We start from the raw sequence: 13,096 nt of genomic DNA on the forward strand, positions 1-13,096 counted from the left end.
GAAGCTGTCAATGGCCATCCTAAGCTGAACTCGCCTGCTCTCGTCAGTTTGCAGACTGCTATCCAGCTTAGGGCCCGGTAAGTACTGGCATGGGAGACTGGCTGGGAATCCCGGGTGCTGTTGACTTTTTGCTCTATTGCTGCCTTCCGCTCCGATTCAGAAAATAATTTATTGATGCTTAAATGCACAGTATAAAGGGCGAGAAGCTGTCAACGGCCATCCTAAGCTGAACGCGCCTGCTCTCGTCAGATCGCAGACTGCTACCCAGCTTAGGGCCTGGTAAGTACCAGCATGGGAGACTGGCTGGGAATCCCAAGTGTCGTTGACATTTTGCTCTGTTGCCGCCTTCCGCTCCGATTCCGAAAAGGATTTATTGATGCTTAAATCCACAGTTTACAGGGTGTGAAGCCGTCTACGGCTATCCTAAGCTGAATGTGCCTGTTCTTGTCAGATCGCAGACTGCTGCCCTGCAAGTACGGGCATGGGAGACTGGCTGGCAATCCAAGATGCTATTGACATTTTGCTCTGTTGCCGCCTTCCTCTCCGATTCCGAAAAGGATTTATTGATGCTTAAATGCACAGTATAAAAAGCATGAAGCTGTCAATGGCCATCCTAAGCTGAACGCGCCTGCTCTCGTCAGATCGCAGACTGCTACCCAGCTTAGGGCGTGGTAAGTACTGGCATGGAAGACTGGCTGGGAATCCCAGGTGTTGTTGACATTTTGCTCTGTTGCCACCTTCCGCTCCGATTCCGAAAAGAATTTATTGATGCTTAAATCCACAGTATACAAGGCGTGAAGCTGTCAATGGCCATCCTAAGCTAAACGTGCCTGCTCTTGTCAGATCGCAGACTGCTACCTAGCTTTGGGCCCAGTAAGTACCGGCATGGGAGACTGGCTGGGAATCCCGGGTGCCGTTAACGTTTTGCTCTGTTGCTGCCTTCCGCTCGGATTCCGAAAAGGATTTATTGATGCTTAAATCCACATTATAAAGGGTGTGAAGCTGTCAACGGCCATCTTAAGCTGAACGCGCCTGCTCTTGTCAGATCGCAGACTGCTACCTAGCTTTGGGCCCGGTAAGTACCAGCATGGGAGACTGGCTGGGAATCCCAAGTGTCGTTGACATTTTGCTCTGTTGCCGCCTTCCGCTCCGATTCCGAAAAGGATTTATTGATGCTTAAATCCACAGTATACAGGGTGTGAAGCCGTCTACGGCTATCCTAAGCTGAATGTGCCTGTTCTTCTCAGATCACAGACTGCTGCCCGGGAAAGTACGGGCATGGGAGACTGGCTGGCAATCCAAGGTGCTATTGACATTTTGCTCTGTTGCCGCCTTCCTCTCCGATTCCGAAAAGGATTTATTGATGCTTAAATGCACAGTATAAAAAGCATGAAGCTGTCAATGGCCATCCTAAGCTGAACGTGCCTGCTCTCGTCAGATCGCAGACTGCTACCCACCTTAGGGCCCGGTAAGTACTGGCATGGAAGACTGGCTGGGAATCCCGGGTGCCATTGACATTTTGCTCTATTGCTGCCTTCCGCTCCGATTCCGAAAATAATTTATTGATGCTTAAATCCACAGTATACAAGGTGTGAAGCTGTCGACGGCCATCCTAAACTGAACGCGCCTGCTCTCTTCAGATCGCAGACTGCTACCCAGCTTAGGGCCCGGTTAAGTACCAGCATGGGAGACTGGCTGGGAATCCCAGGTGTCGTTGACATTTTGCTCTGTTGCCGCCTTCCTCTCCGATTCCGAAAAGGATTTATTGATGCTTAAATGCACAGTATAAAGGGCATGAAGCTGTTAACAGCCATCCTAAGCTGAACGCGCCTGCTCTCGTCAGATCGCAGACTGCTACCCAGCTTAGGGCCCGGTAAGTACCAGCATGGGAGACTGGCTGGGAATATCAGGTTTTGTTGACATTTTGCTCTGTAGCTCTGTAGCCATTTTGCTCCGATTCCGAAAAGGATTTATTGATGCTTAAATCCACAGTATACAGGGTGTGAAGCCGTCTACGGCTATCCTAAGCTGAATGCGCCTGTTCTTGTCAGATTGCAGACGTCTGCCCGGCAAGTATGGGCATGAGAGTCTGGCTGGCAATCCAAGGTGCTATTGACATTTTGCTCTGTTGCCGCCTTCCTCTCAGATTAAAAAAAATATTTATTGATGCTTAAATCCACAGCATACAAGGCGTGAAGATGTCAACGGCCATCCTAAGCTGAACGCGCCTGCTCTCGTCAGATCGCAGACTGCTACGCAGCTTAGGGCCCAGTAAGTACCGGCATGGGAGACTGGCAGGGAATCCCGGGTGCAGTTGACATTTTGCTCTGTTGCCGCCTTCCGTTCCGATTTCGAAAAGGATTTATTGATGATTAAATGCACAGTATAAAAAGCATGAAGCTGTCAATGGCCATCCTAAGCTGAACTCGCCTGCTCTCGTCAGTTCGCAGACTGCTATCCAGCTTAGGGCCCGGTAAGTACTGGCATGGGAGACTGGCTGGGAATCCCGGGTGCTGTTGACTTTTTGCTCTATTGCTGCCTTCCGCTCCGATTCAGAAAATAATTTATTGATGCTTAAATGCACAGTATAAAGGGCGAGAAGCTGTCAACGGCCATCCTAAGCTGAACGCGCCTGCTCTCGTCAGATCGCAGACTGCTACCCAGCTTAGGGCCTGGTAAGTACCAGCATGGGAGACTGGCTGGGAATCCCAAGTGTCGTTGACATTTTGCTCTGTTGCCGCCTTCCGCTCCGATTCCGAAAAGGATTTATTGATGCTTAAATCCACAGTATACAGGGTGTGAAGCCGTCTACGGCTATCCTAAGCTGAATGTGCCTGTTCTTGTCAGATCGCAGACTGCTGCCCTGCAAGTACGGGCATGGGAGACTGGCTGGCAATCCAAGATGCTATTGACATTTTGCTCTGTTGCCGCCTTCCTCTCCGATTCCGAAAAGGATTTATTGATGCTTAAATGCACAGTATAAAAAGCATGAAGCTGTCAATGGCCATCCTAAGCTGAACGCGCCTGCTCTCGTCAGATCGCAGACTGCTACCCAGCTTAGGGCGTGGTAAGTACTGGCATGGAAGACTGGCTGGGAATCCCAGGTGTTGTTGACATTTTGCTCTGTTGCCACCTTCCGCTCCGATTCCGAAAATAATTTATTGATGCTTAAATCCACAGTATACAAGGCGTGAAGCTGTCAATGGCCATCCTAAGCTAAACGTGCCTGCTCTTGTCAGATCGCAGACTGCTACCTAGCTTTGGGCCCAGTAAGTACCGGCATGGGAGACTGGCTGGGAATCCCGGGTGCCGTTAACGTTTTGCTCTGTTGCTGCCTTCCGCTCGGATTCCGAAAAGGATTTATTGATGCTTAAATCCACAGTATAAAGGTTGTGAAGCTGTCAACGGCCATCTTAAGCTGAACGCGCCTGCTCTTGTCAGATCGCAGACTGCTACCTAGCTTTGGGCCCGGTAAGTACCAGCATGGGAGACTGGCTGGGAATCCCAAGTGTCGTTGACATTTTGCTCTGTTGCCGCCTTCCGCTCCGATTCCGAAAAGGATTTATTGATGCTTAAATCCACAGTATACAGGGTGTGAAGCCGTCTACGGCTATCCTAAGCTGAATGTGCCTGTTCTTGTCAGATCACAGACTGCTGCCCGGGAAAGTACGGGCATGGGAGACTGGCTGGCAATCCAAGGTGCTATTGACATTTTGCTCTGTTGCCGCCTTCCTCTCCGATTCCGAAAAGGATTTATTGATGCTTAAATGCACAGTATAAAAAGCATGAAGCTGTCAATGGCCATCCTAAGCTGAACGTGCCTGCTCTCGTCAGATCGCAGACTGCTACCCACCTTAGGGCCCGGTAAGTACTGGCATGGAAGACTGGCTGGGAATCCCGGGTGCCATTGACATTTTGCTCTATTGCTGCCTTCCGCTCCGATTCCGAAAATAATTTATTGATGCTTAAATCCACAGTATACAAGGTGTGAAGCTGTCGACGGCCATCCTAAACTGAACGCGCCTGCTCTCTTCAGATCGCAGACTGCTACCCAGCTTAGGGCCCGGTAAGTACCAGCATGGGAGACTGGCTGGGAATCCCAGGTGTCGTTGACATTTTGCTCTGTTGCCGCCTTCCTCTCCGATTCCGAAAAGGATTTATTGATGCTTAAATGCACAGTATAAAGGGCATGAAGCTGTTAACAGCCATCCTAAGCTGAACGCGCCTGCTCTCGTCAGATCGCAGACTGCTACCCAGCTTAGGGCCCGGTAAGTACCAGCATGGGAGACTGGCTGGGAATATCAGGTTTTGTTGACATTTTGCTCTGTAGCTCTGTAGCCATTTTGCTCCGATTCCGAAAAGGATTTATTGATGCTTAAATCCACAGTATACAGGGTGTGAAGCCGTCTACGGCTATCCTAAGCTGAATGCGCCTGTTCTTGTCAGATTGCAGACGTCTGCCCGGCAAGTATGGGCATGAGAGTCTGGCTGGCAATCCAAGGTGCTATTGACATTTTGCTCTGTTGCCGCCTTCCTCTCAGATTAAAAAAAATATTTATTGATGCTTAAATCCACAGCATACAAGGCGTGAAGATGTCAACGGCCATCCTAAGCTGAACGCGCCTGCTCTCGTCAGATCGCAGACTGCTACGCAGCTTAGGGCCCAGTAAGTACCGGCATGGGAGACTGGCAGGGAATCCCGGGTGCAGTTGACATTTTGCTCTGTTGCCGCCTTCCGTTCCGATTTCGAAAAGGATTTATTGATGATTAAATGCACAGTATAAAAAGCATGAAGCTGTCAATGGCCATCCTAAGCTGAACTCGCCTGCTCTCGTCAGTTCGCAGACTGCTATCCAGCTTAGGGCCCGGTAAGTACTGGCATGGGAGACTGGCTGGGAATCCCGGGTGCTGTTGACTTTTTGCTCTATTGCTGCCTTCCGCTCCGATTCAGAAAATAATTTATTGATGCTTAAATGCACAGTATAAAGGGCGAGAAGCTGTCAACGGCCATCCTAAGCTGAACGCGCCTGCTCTCGTCAGATCGCAGACTGCTACCCAGCTTAGGGCCTGGTAAGTACCAGCATGGGAGACTGGCTGGGAATCCCAAGTGTCGTTGACATTTTGCTCTGTTGCCGCCTTCCGCTCCGATTCCGAAAAGGATTTATTGATGCTTAAATCCACAGTATACAGGGTGTGAAGCCGTCTACGGCTATCCTAAGCTGAATGTGCCTGTTCTTGTCAGATCGCAGACTGCTGCCCTGCAAGTACGGGCATGGGAGACTGGCTGGCAATCCAAGATGCTATTGACATTTTGCTCTGTTGCCGCCTTCCTCTCCGATTCCGAAAAGGATTTATTGATGCTTAAATGCACAGTATAAAAAGCATGAAGCTGTCAATGGCCATCCTAAGCTGAACGCGCCTGCTCTCGTCAGATCGCAGACTGCTACCCAGCTTAGGGCGTGGTAAGTACTGGCATGGAAGACTGGCTGGGAATCCCAGGTGTTGTTGACATTTTGCTCTGTTGCCACCTTCCGCTCCGATTCCGAAAATAATTTATTGATGCTTAAATCCACAGTATACAAGGCGTGAAGCTGTCAATGGCCATCCTAAGCTAAACGTGCCTGCTCTTGTCAGATCGCAGACTGCTACCTAGCTTTGGGCCCAGTAAGTACCGGCATGGGAGACTGGCTGGGAATCCCGGGTGCCGTTAACGTTTTGCTCTGTTGCTGCCTTCCGCTCGGATTCCGAAAAGGATTTATTGATGCTTAAATCCACAGTATAAAGGTTGTGAAGCTGTCAACGGCCATCTTAAGCTGAACGCGCCTGCTCTTGTCAGATCGCAGACTGCTACCTAGCTTTGGGCCCGGTAAGTACCAGCATGGGAGACTGGCTGGGAATCCCAAGTGTCGTTGACATTTTGCTCTGTTGCCGCCTTCCGCTCCGATTCCGAAAAGGATTTATTGATGCTTAAATCCACAGTATACAGGGTGTGAAGCCGTCTACGGCTATCCTAAGCTGAATGTGCCTGTTCTTGTCAGATCACAGACTGCTGCCCGGGAAAGTACGGGCATGGGAGACTGGCTGGCAATCCAAGGTGCTATTGACATTTTGCTCTGTTGCCGCCTTCCTCTCCGATTCCGAAAAGGATTTATTGATGCTTAAATGCACAGTATAAAAAGCATGAAGCTGTCAATGGCCATCCTAAGCTGAACGTGCCTGCTCTCGTCAGATCGCAGACTGCTACCCACCTTAGGGCCCGGTAAGTACTGGCATGGAAGACTGGCTGGGAATCCCGGGTGCCATTGACATTTTGCTCTATTGCTGCCTTCCGCTCCGATTCCGAAAATAATTTATTGATGCTTAAATCCACAGTATACAAGGTGTGAAGCTGTCGACGGCCATCCTAAACTGAACGCGCCTGCTCTCTTCAGATCGCAGACTGCTACCCAGCTTAGGGCCCGGTAAGTACCAGCATGGGAGACTGGCTGGGAATCCCAGGTGTCGTTGACATTTTGCTCTGTTGCCGCCTTCCTCTCCGATTCCGAAAAGGATTTATTGATGCTTAAATGCACAGTATAAAGGGCATGAAGCTGTCAACAGCCATCCTAAGCTGAACGCGCCTGCTCTCGTCAGATCGCAGACTGCTACCCAGCTTAGGGCCCGGTAAGTACCAGCATGGGAGACTGGCTGGGAATATCAGGTTTTGTTGACATTTTGCTCTGTAGCTCTGTAGCCATTTTGCTCCGATTCCGAAAAGGATTTATTGATGCTTAAATCCACAGTATACAGGGTGTGAAGCCGTCTACGGCTATCCTAAGCTGAATGCGCCTGTTCTTGTCAGATTGCAGACTGCTGCCCGGCAAGTATGGGCATGAGAGTCTGGCTGGCAATCCAAGGTGCTATTGACATTTTGCTCTGTTGCCGCCTTCCTCTCAGATTAAAAAAAATATTTATTGATGCTTAAATCCACAGTATACAAGGCGTGAAGATGTCAACGGCCATCCTAAGCTGAACGCGCCTGCTCTCGTCAGATCGCAGACTGCTACGCAGCTTAGGGCCCAGTAAGTACCGGCATGGGAGACTGGCTGGGAATCCCGGGTGCAGTTGACATTTTGCTCTGTTGCCGCCTTCCTCTCCGATTCCGAAAAGGATTTATTGATGCTTAAATGCACAGTATAAAAAGCATGAAGCTGTCAATGGCCATCCTAAGCTGAACGCGCCTGCTCTCGTCAGATTGCAGACTGCTACCCAGCTTAGGGCGTGGTAAGTACTGGCATGGAAGACTGGCTGGGAATCCCAGGTGTTGTTGACATTTTGCTCTGTTGCCACCTTCCGCTCCGATTCCGAAAAGAATTTATTGATGCTTAAATCCACAGTATACAAGGCGTGAAGCTGTCAATGGCCATCCTAAGCTAAACGTGCCTGCTCTTGTCAGATCGCAGACTGCTACCTAGCTTTGGGCCCAGTAAGTACCGGCATGGGAGACTGGCTGGGAATCCCGGGTGCCGTTAACGTTTTGCTCTGTTGCTGCCTTCCGCTCGGATTCCGAAAAGGATTTATTGATGCTTAAATCCACAGTATAAAGGGTGTGAAGCTGTCAACGGCCATCTTAAGCTGAACGCGCCTGCTCTTGTCAGATCGCAGACTGCTACCTAGCTTTGGGCCCGGTAAGTACCAGCATGGGAGACTGGCTGGGAATCCCAAGTGTCGTTGACATTTTGCTCTGTTGCCGCCTTCCGCTCCGATTCCGAAAAGGATTTATTGATGCTTAAATCCACAGTATACAGGGTGTGAAGCCGTCTACGGCTATCCTAAGCTGAATGTGCCTGTTCTTGTCAGATCACAGACTGCTGCCCGGGAAAGCACGGGCATGGGAGACTGGCTGGCAATCCAAGGTGCTATTGACATTTTGCTCTGTTGCCGCCTTCCTCTCTGATTCCGAAAAGGATTTATTTATGCTTAAATGCACAGTATAAAAAGCATGAAGCTGTCAATGGCCATCCTAAGCTGAACGTGCCTGCTCTCGTCAGATCGCAGACTGCTACCCACCTTAGGGCCCGGTAAGTACTGGCATGGAAGACTGGCTGGGAATCCCGGGTGCCATTGACATTTTGCTCTATTGCTGCCTTCCGCTCCGATTCCGAAAATAATTTATTGATGCTTAAATCCACAGTATACAAGGTGTGAAGCTGTCGACGGCCATCCTAAACTGAACGCGCCTGCTCTCTTCAGATCGCAGACTGCTACCCAGCTTAGGGCCCGGTAAGTACCAGCATGGGAGACTGGCTGGGAATCCCAGGTGTCGTTGACATTTTGCTCTGTTGCCGCCTTCCTCTCCGATTCCGAAAAGGATTTATTGATGCTTAAATGCACAGTATAAAGGGCATGAAGCTGTCAACAGCCATCCTAAGCTGAACGCGCCTGCTCTCGTCAGATCGCAGACTGCTACCCAGCTTAGGGCCCGGTAAGTACCAGCATGGGAGACTGGCTGGGAATATCAGGTTTTGTTGACATTTTGCTCTGTAGCTCTGTAGCCATTTTGCTCCGATTCCGAAAAGGATTTATTGATGCTTAAATCCACAGTATACAGGGTGTGAAGCCGTCTACGGCTATCCTAAGCTGAATGCGCCTGTTCTTGTCAGATTGCAGACTGCTGCCCGGCAAGTATGGGCATGAGAGTCTGGCTGGCAATCCAAGGTGCTATTGACATTTTGCTCTGTTGCCGCCTTCCTCTCAGATTAAAAAAAATATTTATTGATGCTTAAATCCACAGTATACAAGGCGTGAAGATGTCAACGGCCATCCTAAGCTGAACGCGCCTGCTCTCGTCAGATCGCAGACTGCTACGCAGCTTAGGGCCCAGTAAGTACCGGCATGGGAGACTGGCTGGGAATCCCGGGTGCAGTTGACATTTTGCTCTGTTGCCGCCTTCCGTTCCGATTTCGAAAAGGATTTATTGATGATTAAATGCACAGTATAAAAAGCATGAAGCTGTCAATGGCCATCCTAAGCTGAATGCGTCTGCTCTAGTCAGATCGCAGACTGCTACCCAGCTTATGGCCTGGTAAGTACCAGCCTGGGAGACTGGCTGGGAATCCCGGGTGCAGTTGACATTTTGCTCTGTTGCCGCTTTCTGCTCCGATTCCGAAAAGGATTTATTGATGCTTAAATCCACAGTATACAAAGCGTGAAGCTGTCAACGGCCATCCTAAGCTAAACGTGCCTGCTCTCGTAAGATCGCAGACTGCTACCTAGCTTTGGGCCCGGTAAATACCGGCATGGGACACTGGCTGGGAATCCCGGGTTCAGTTGGCATTTTTCTCTGTTGCCGCCTTCCGTTCCGATTCCGAAAAGGATTTATTGATGCTTAAATCCACAATATACAGGGTGTGAAGCTGTCAACGGCCATCCTAAGCTGAACGCACCTGCTCTGGTCAGATCGCAGACTGCTACCCAGCTTAGGGCCCGGTAAGTACCAGCGTGGCAGACTGGCTGGGAATCCAAGGTGCAGTTGACATTTTGCTAAGTTGCCGCCTTCCGCTCCGATTCCGAAAAGGATTTTTTGATGCTTAAATCCACAGTATAAAGGGTGAGAAGCTGTGAATGGCCATCCTAAGCTGAATGTGCCTGCTCTCGTCAGATCGCAGACTGCTACTCAGCTTAGGGCCCGGTAAGTACCGGCATGGGAGGCTGGCTGGGAATCCCGGGTGCTGTTGATGTTTCGCTCTGTTGACGCCTTCTGCTCCGATTCCGAAAAGGATTTATTGCTGCTTAAATCCACAGTATACAAGGTGTGAAGCTGTCGACGGCCATCCTAAGCTGAACGCGCCTGCTCTCGTCAGATCGCAAATTGCTACTCAGCTTAGGGCCCGGTAAGTACCAGCATGGGAGACTGGCTGGGAATGCCAGGTGTCGTCGACATTTTGCTCTGTAGACGCCTTCTGCTCCGATTACAAAAAGGATTTATTGATGCTTAAATGCACAGTATAAAAGGCAAGAAGGTGTCAACGGCCGTCCTAAGCTGAACGCACCTGCTCTCGTCAGATCGCAGACTGCTACCCAGCTCAGGGCCCGGTAAGTACTGGCATGGGAGACTGGCTGGGAATCTCAGGTGCCGTTGATGTTTTGCTCTGCTGCCGCCTTCCGCTCAGATTCCGAAAAGGATTTATTGATGCTTAAATCCACAGTATAAAGGGTGTGAAGCTGTCAATGGCCATCCTAAGCTGTACGTGCTTGCTCTCGTCAGATTGCAGACGGCTCCCCAGCTTAGGGCCTGGTAAGTACCGGCATGGGAGACTGGCTGGGAATCCTGGGTGCAGTTGACATTTTGCTCTGTTGAGGCCTTCCGTTCCAATTCCGAAAAGGATTTATTGATGCTTAAATGCACAGTATAAAAGTCGCGAACCTGTCAACGGCCATCCTAAGCTGAACGCGCCTGCTCTCATCAGATCGCAGACTGCTATCCAGCTTAGGGCCCGGTAAGTACAGGCTTGGGAGACTGGCTGGGAATCCCGAGTGCCGTTGACATTTTGCTCCGATTCCGAAAAGGATTTATTGATGCTTAAATCCACAGTATACAAGGTGTGAAGCTGTCGACGCCCATCCTAAGCTTAACGCGCCTGCTCTCGTCAGATCGCAGACTGGTACAGATCTTAGGGCCCGGTAAGTACCAGCATGGGACACTGGCAGGGAATCCCAGGTGCCGTTGACGTTTTGCTCTGTTGCCGCCTTCCGTTCCGATTACGAAAAGGATTTATTGATGCTTAAATTCACAGTATAAAGAGCGTGAAGCTGTCAACATCCTAAGCTGAACGCGCCTGCTCTCGTCAGATCGCAGACTGCTACCCAGCTTAGGGCCCGGTAAGTACCAGCATGGGAGACTGACTGGGAATCCCAGGTGATATTGACATTTTGCTCTGTTGCCGCCTTCCGCTTCGATTACGAAAAGGATTTATTGATGCTTAAATCCACAGTATACAGGGTGTGAAAATGTCTACGGCCATTCTAAGCTGAATGCGCCTGTTCTCATCAGATCGCAGACTGCTACCCAGCTTAGGGCCTGGTAAGTAACAGCATGGGAGACTGGCTGGGAATCCCGGGTGCAGTTTACATTTTGCTCTGTTTCGATTTTGAAAAGGATTTATTGATGCTTAAATCCACAGTATACAAGGCAAGAAGCTGTCAACCGCCATCCTAAGCTGAACGCACCTACTCTCGGCAGATCGCAAATTGCTACTCAGCTTAGAGCCTGGTAAGTACCAGCATGGGAGACTGGCAGGGAATCCCAGGTGCCGTTGACGTTTTGCTCTGTTGACGCCTTCAGCTCTGATTCCGAAAATGATTTATTGATGCTTAAATCCACAGTATACAAGGTGTGAAAATGTCAACGGCCATCCTAAGCTGAACGCGCCTGCTCCCGTCAGATTACAGACTGCTACCCAGCTTAGGTCCTGGTAAGTACCAGCATGGGAGACTGGCTCGGAATCCCAGGTGCAGTTGACATTTTTCTCTGTTGCCGCCTTCCGCTCCGATTCCGAAAAGGATTTATTGATGCTTAAATCCACAGTATACAAGGCGTGAAGCTGTCAACGGCCATCCTAAGCTGAACGTGCCTGCTCTCCTCAGATCACAGACTGCTGCCTGGCATGTACCGGCATGGGAGACTGGCTGGCAATGCAAGGTGCCATTTACATTTTGCTCTGTTGCCGCCTTCCTCTCCGATTAATAAAAATATTTATTGATGCTTAAATCCACAGTATACAAAGAGTGAAGCTGTCAACGGCCATCCTAAGCTGAACGCGCCTGCTCTCGTCAGATTGCAGACTGCTACCCAACTTAGGGCCCGGTAAGTAGTGTTGCTCGCGAATATTCGCAATTCGAATATTATTCGCGAATATCGCATATTCGCGAATTCGCGAATTTCGCGAATATAGCGCTATATATTCGTAATTACGAATATTAGTTTTTTTTTTTTTTTTTTTCTTTTTTTTTTTCTTTTTTTTTCTTCACAGTACACATCACAGTGATCACCCCTCTCTGCTTCCAGCTTGTGTGGTGTAAAGAAGGCTGTAATACTACTGTGTGAGACTGGCGTGCGAAAATTCGCATATACGAAAATTAGCATATGCTAATTTTCGCATATGCGAATTTCCACATATGCTAATTTTCGCATGCGCGTATTTTCGCATACGCGAAAATAAAACGAGGATATAACGGATATGCGAATATTCGCGAATATATGACGAATATTCGTCCATATATTCGCGAATATTCGCGAATTCGAATATGGCCTATGCCGCTCAACACTACCGGTAAGTACCGGCATGGGAGACTGGCTGGGAATCCCGGGTGCAGTTGACATTTTTCTCTGTTGCCGCCTTCCGTTCCGATTCCGAAAAGGATTTATTGATGCTTAAATCCACAGTATACAAGGCGTGAAGCTGTCAACAGCCTTCCTAAGCTGAACGTACCTGCTCTCCTCAGGACGCAGACTGGTACAGATCTTAGGGCCCGGTAAGTACCAGCATGGGACACTGGCAGGGAATCCCAGGTGCCGTTGACGTTTTGCTCTGTTGCCGCCTTCCGTTCCGATTACGAAAAGGATTTATTGATGCTTAAATTCACAGTATAAAGAGCGTGAAGCTGTCAACATCCTAAGCTGAACGCGCCTGCTCTCGTCAGATCGCAGACTGCTACCCAGCTTAGGGCCCGGTAAGTACCAGCATGGGAGACTGACTGGGAATCCCAGGTGATATTGACATTTTGCTCTGTTGCCGCCTTCCGCTTCGATTACGAAAAGGATTTATTGATGCTTAAATCCACAGTATACAGGGTGTGAAAATGTCTACGGCCATTCTAAGCTGAATGCGCCTGTTCTCATCAGATCGCAGACTGCTACCCAGCTTAGGGCCTGGTAAGTAACAGCATGGGAGACTGGCTGGGAATCCCGGGTGCAGTTGACATTTTGCTCTGTTTCGATTTTGAAAAGGATTTATTGATGCTTAAATCCACAGTATACAAGGCAAGAAGCTGTCAACCGCCATCCTAAGCTGAACGCACCTACTCTCGGCAGATCGCAAATTGCTACTCAGCTTAG

At 49.5% G+C, this 13,096-nt stretch overlaps 4 pseudogenes; all 4 read left to right on the forward strand.

Annotated features, from left to right (window-relative positions):
• Positions 1-208: 208 nt before the first annotated feature.
• LOC130313946 (5S ribosomal RNA) lies at positions 209-328 on the forward strand (annotated as a pseudogene).
• Positions 329-2,604: 2,276 nt separating this feature from the next.
• LOC130313947 (5S ribosomal RNA) lies at positions 2,605-2,724 on the forward strand (annotated as a pseudogene).
• Positions 2,725-4,999: 2,275 nt separating this feature from the next.
• On the forward strand, positions 5,000-5,119 carry LOC130313948 (5S ribosomal RNA; annotated as a pseudogene).
• A 4,682-nt stretch (positions 5,120-9,801) lies between these two features.
• Positions 9,802-9,921, forward strand: LOC130313935 (5S ribosomal RNA; annotated as a pseudogene).
• The last annotated feature ends 3,175 nt before the right edge of the window (positions 9,922-13,096 follow it).

This window comes from Hyla sarda, unplaced genomic scaffold, assembly GCF_029499605.1.
Source record: "Hyla sarda isolate aHylSar1 unplaced genomic scaffold, aHylSar1.hap1 scaffold_1793, whole genome shotgun sequence".
Taxonomy (NCBI): domain Eukaryota; kingdom Metazoa; phylum Chordata; class Amphibia; order Anura; family Hylidae; genus Hyla; species Hyla sarda.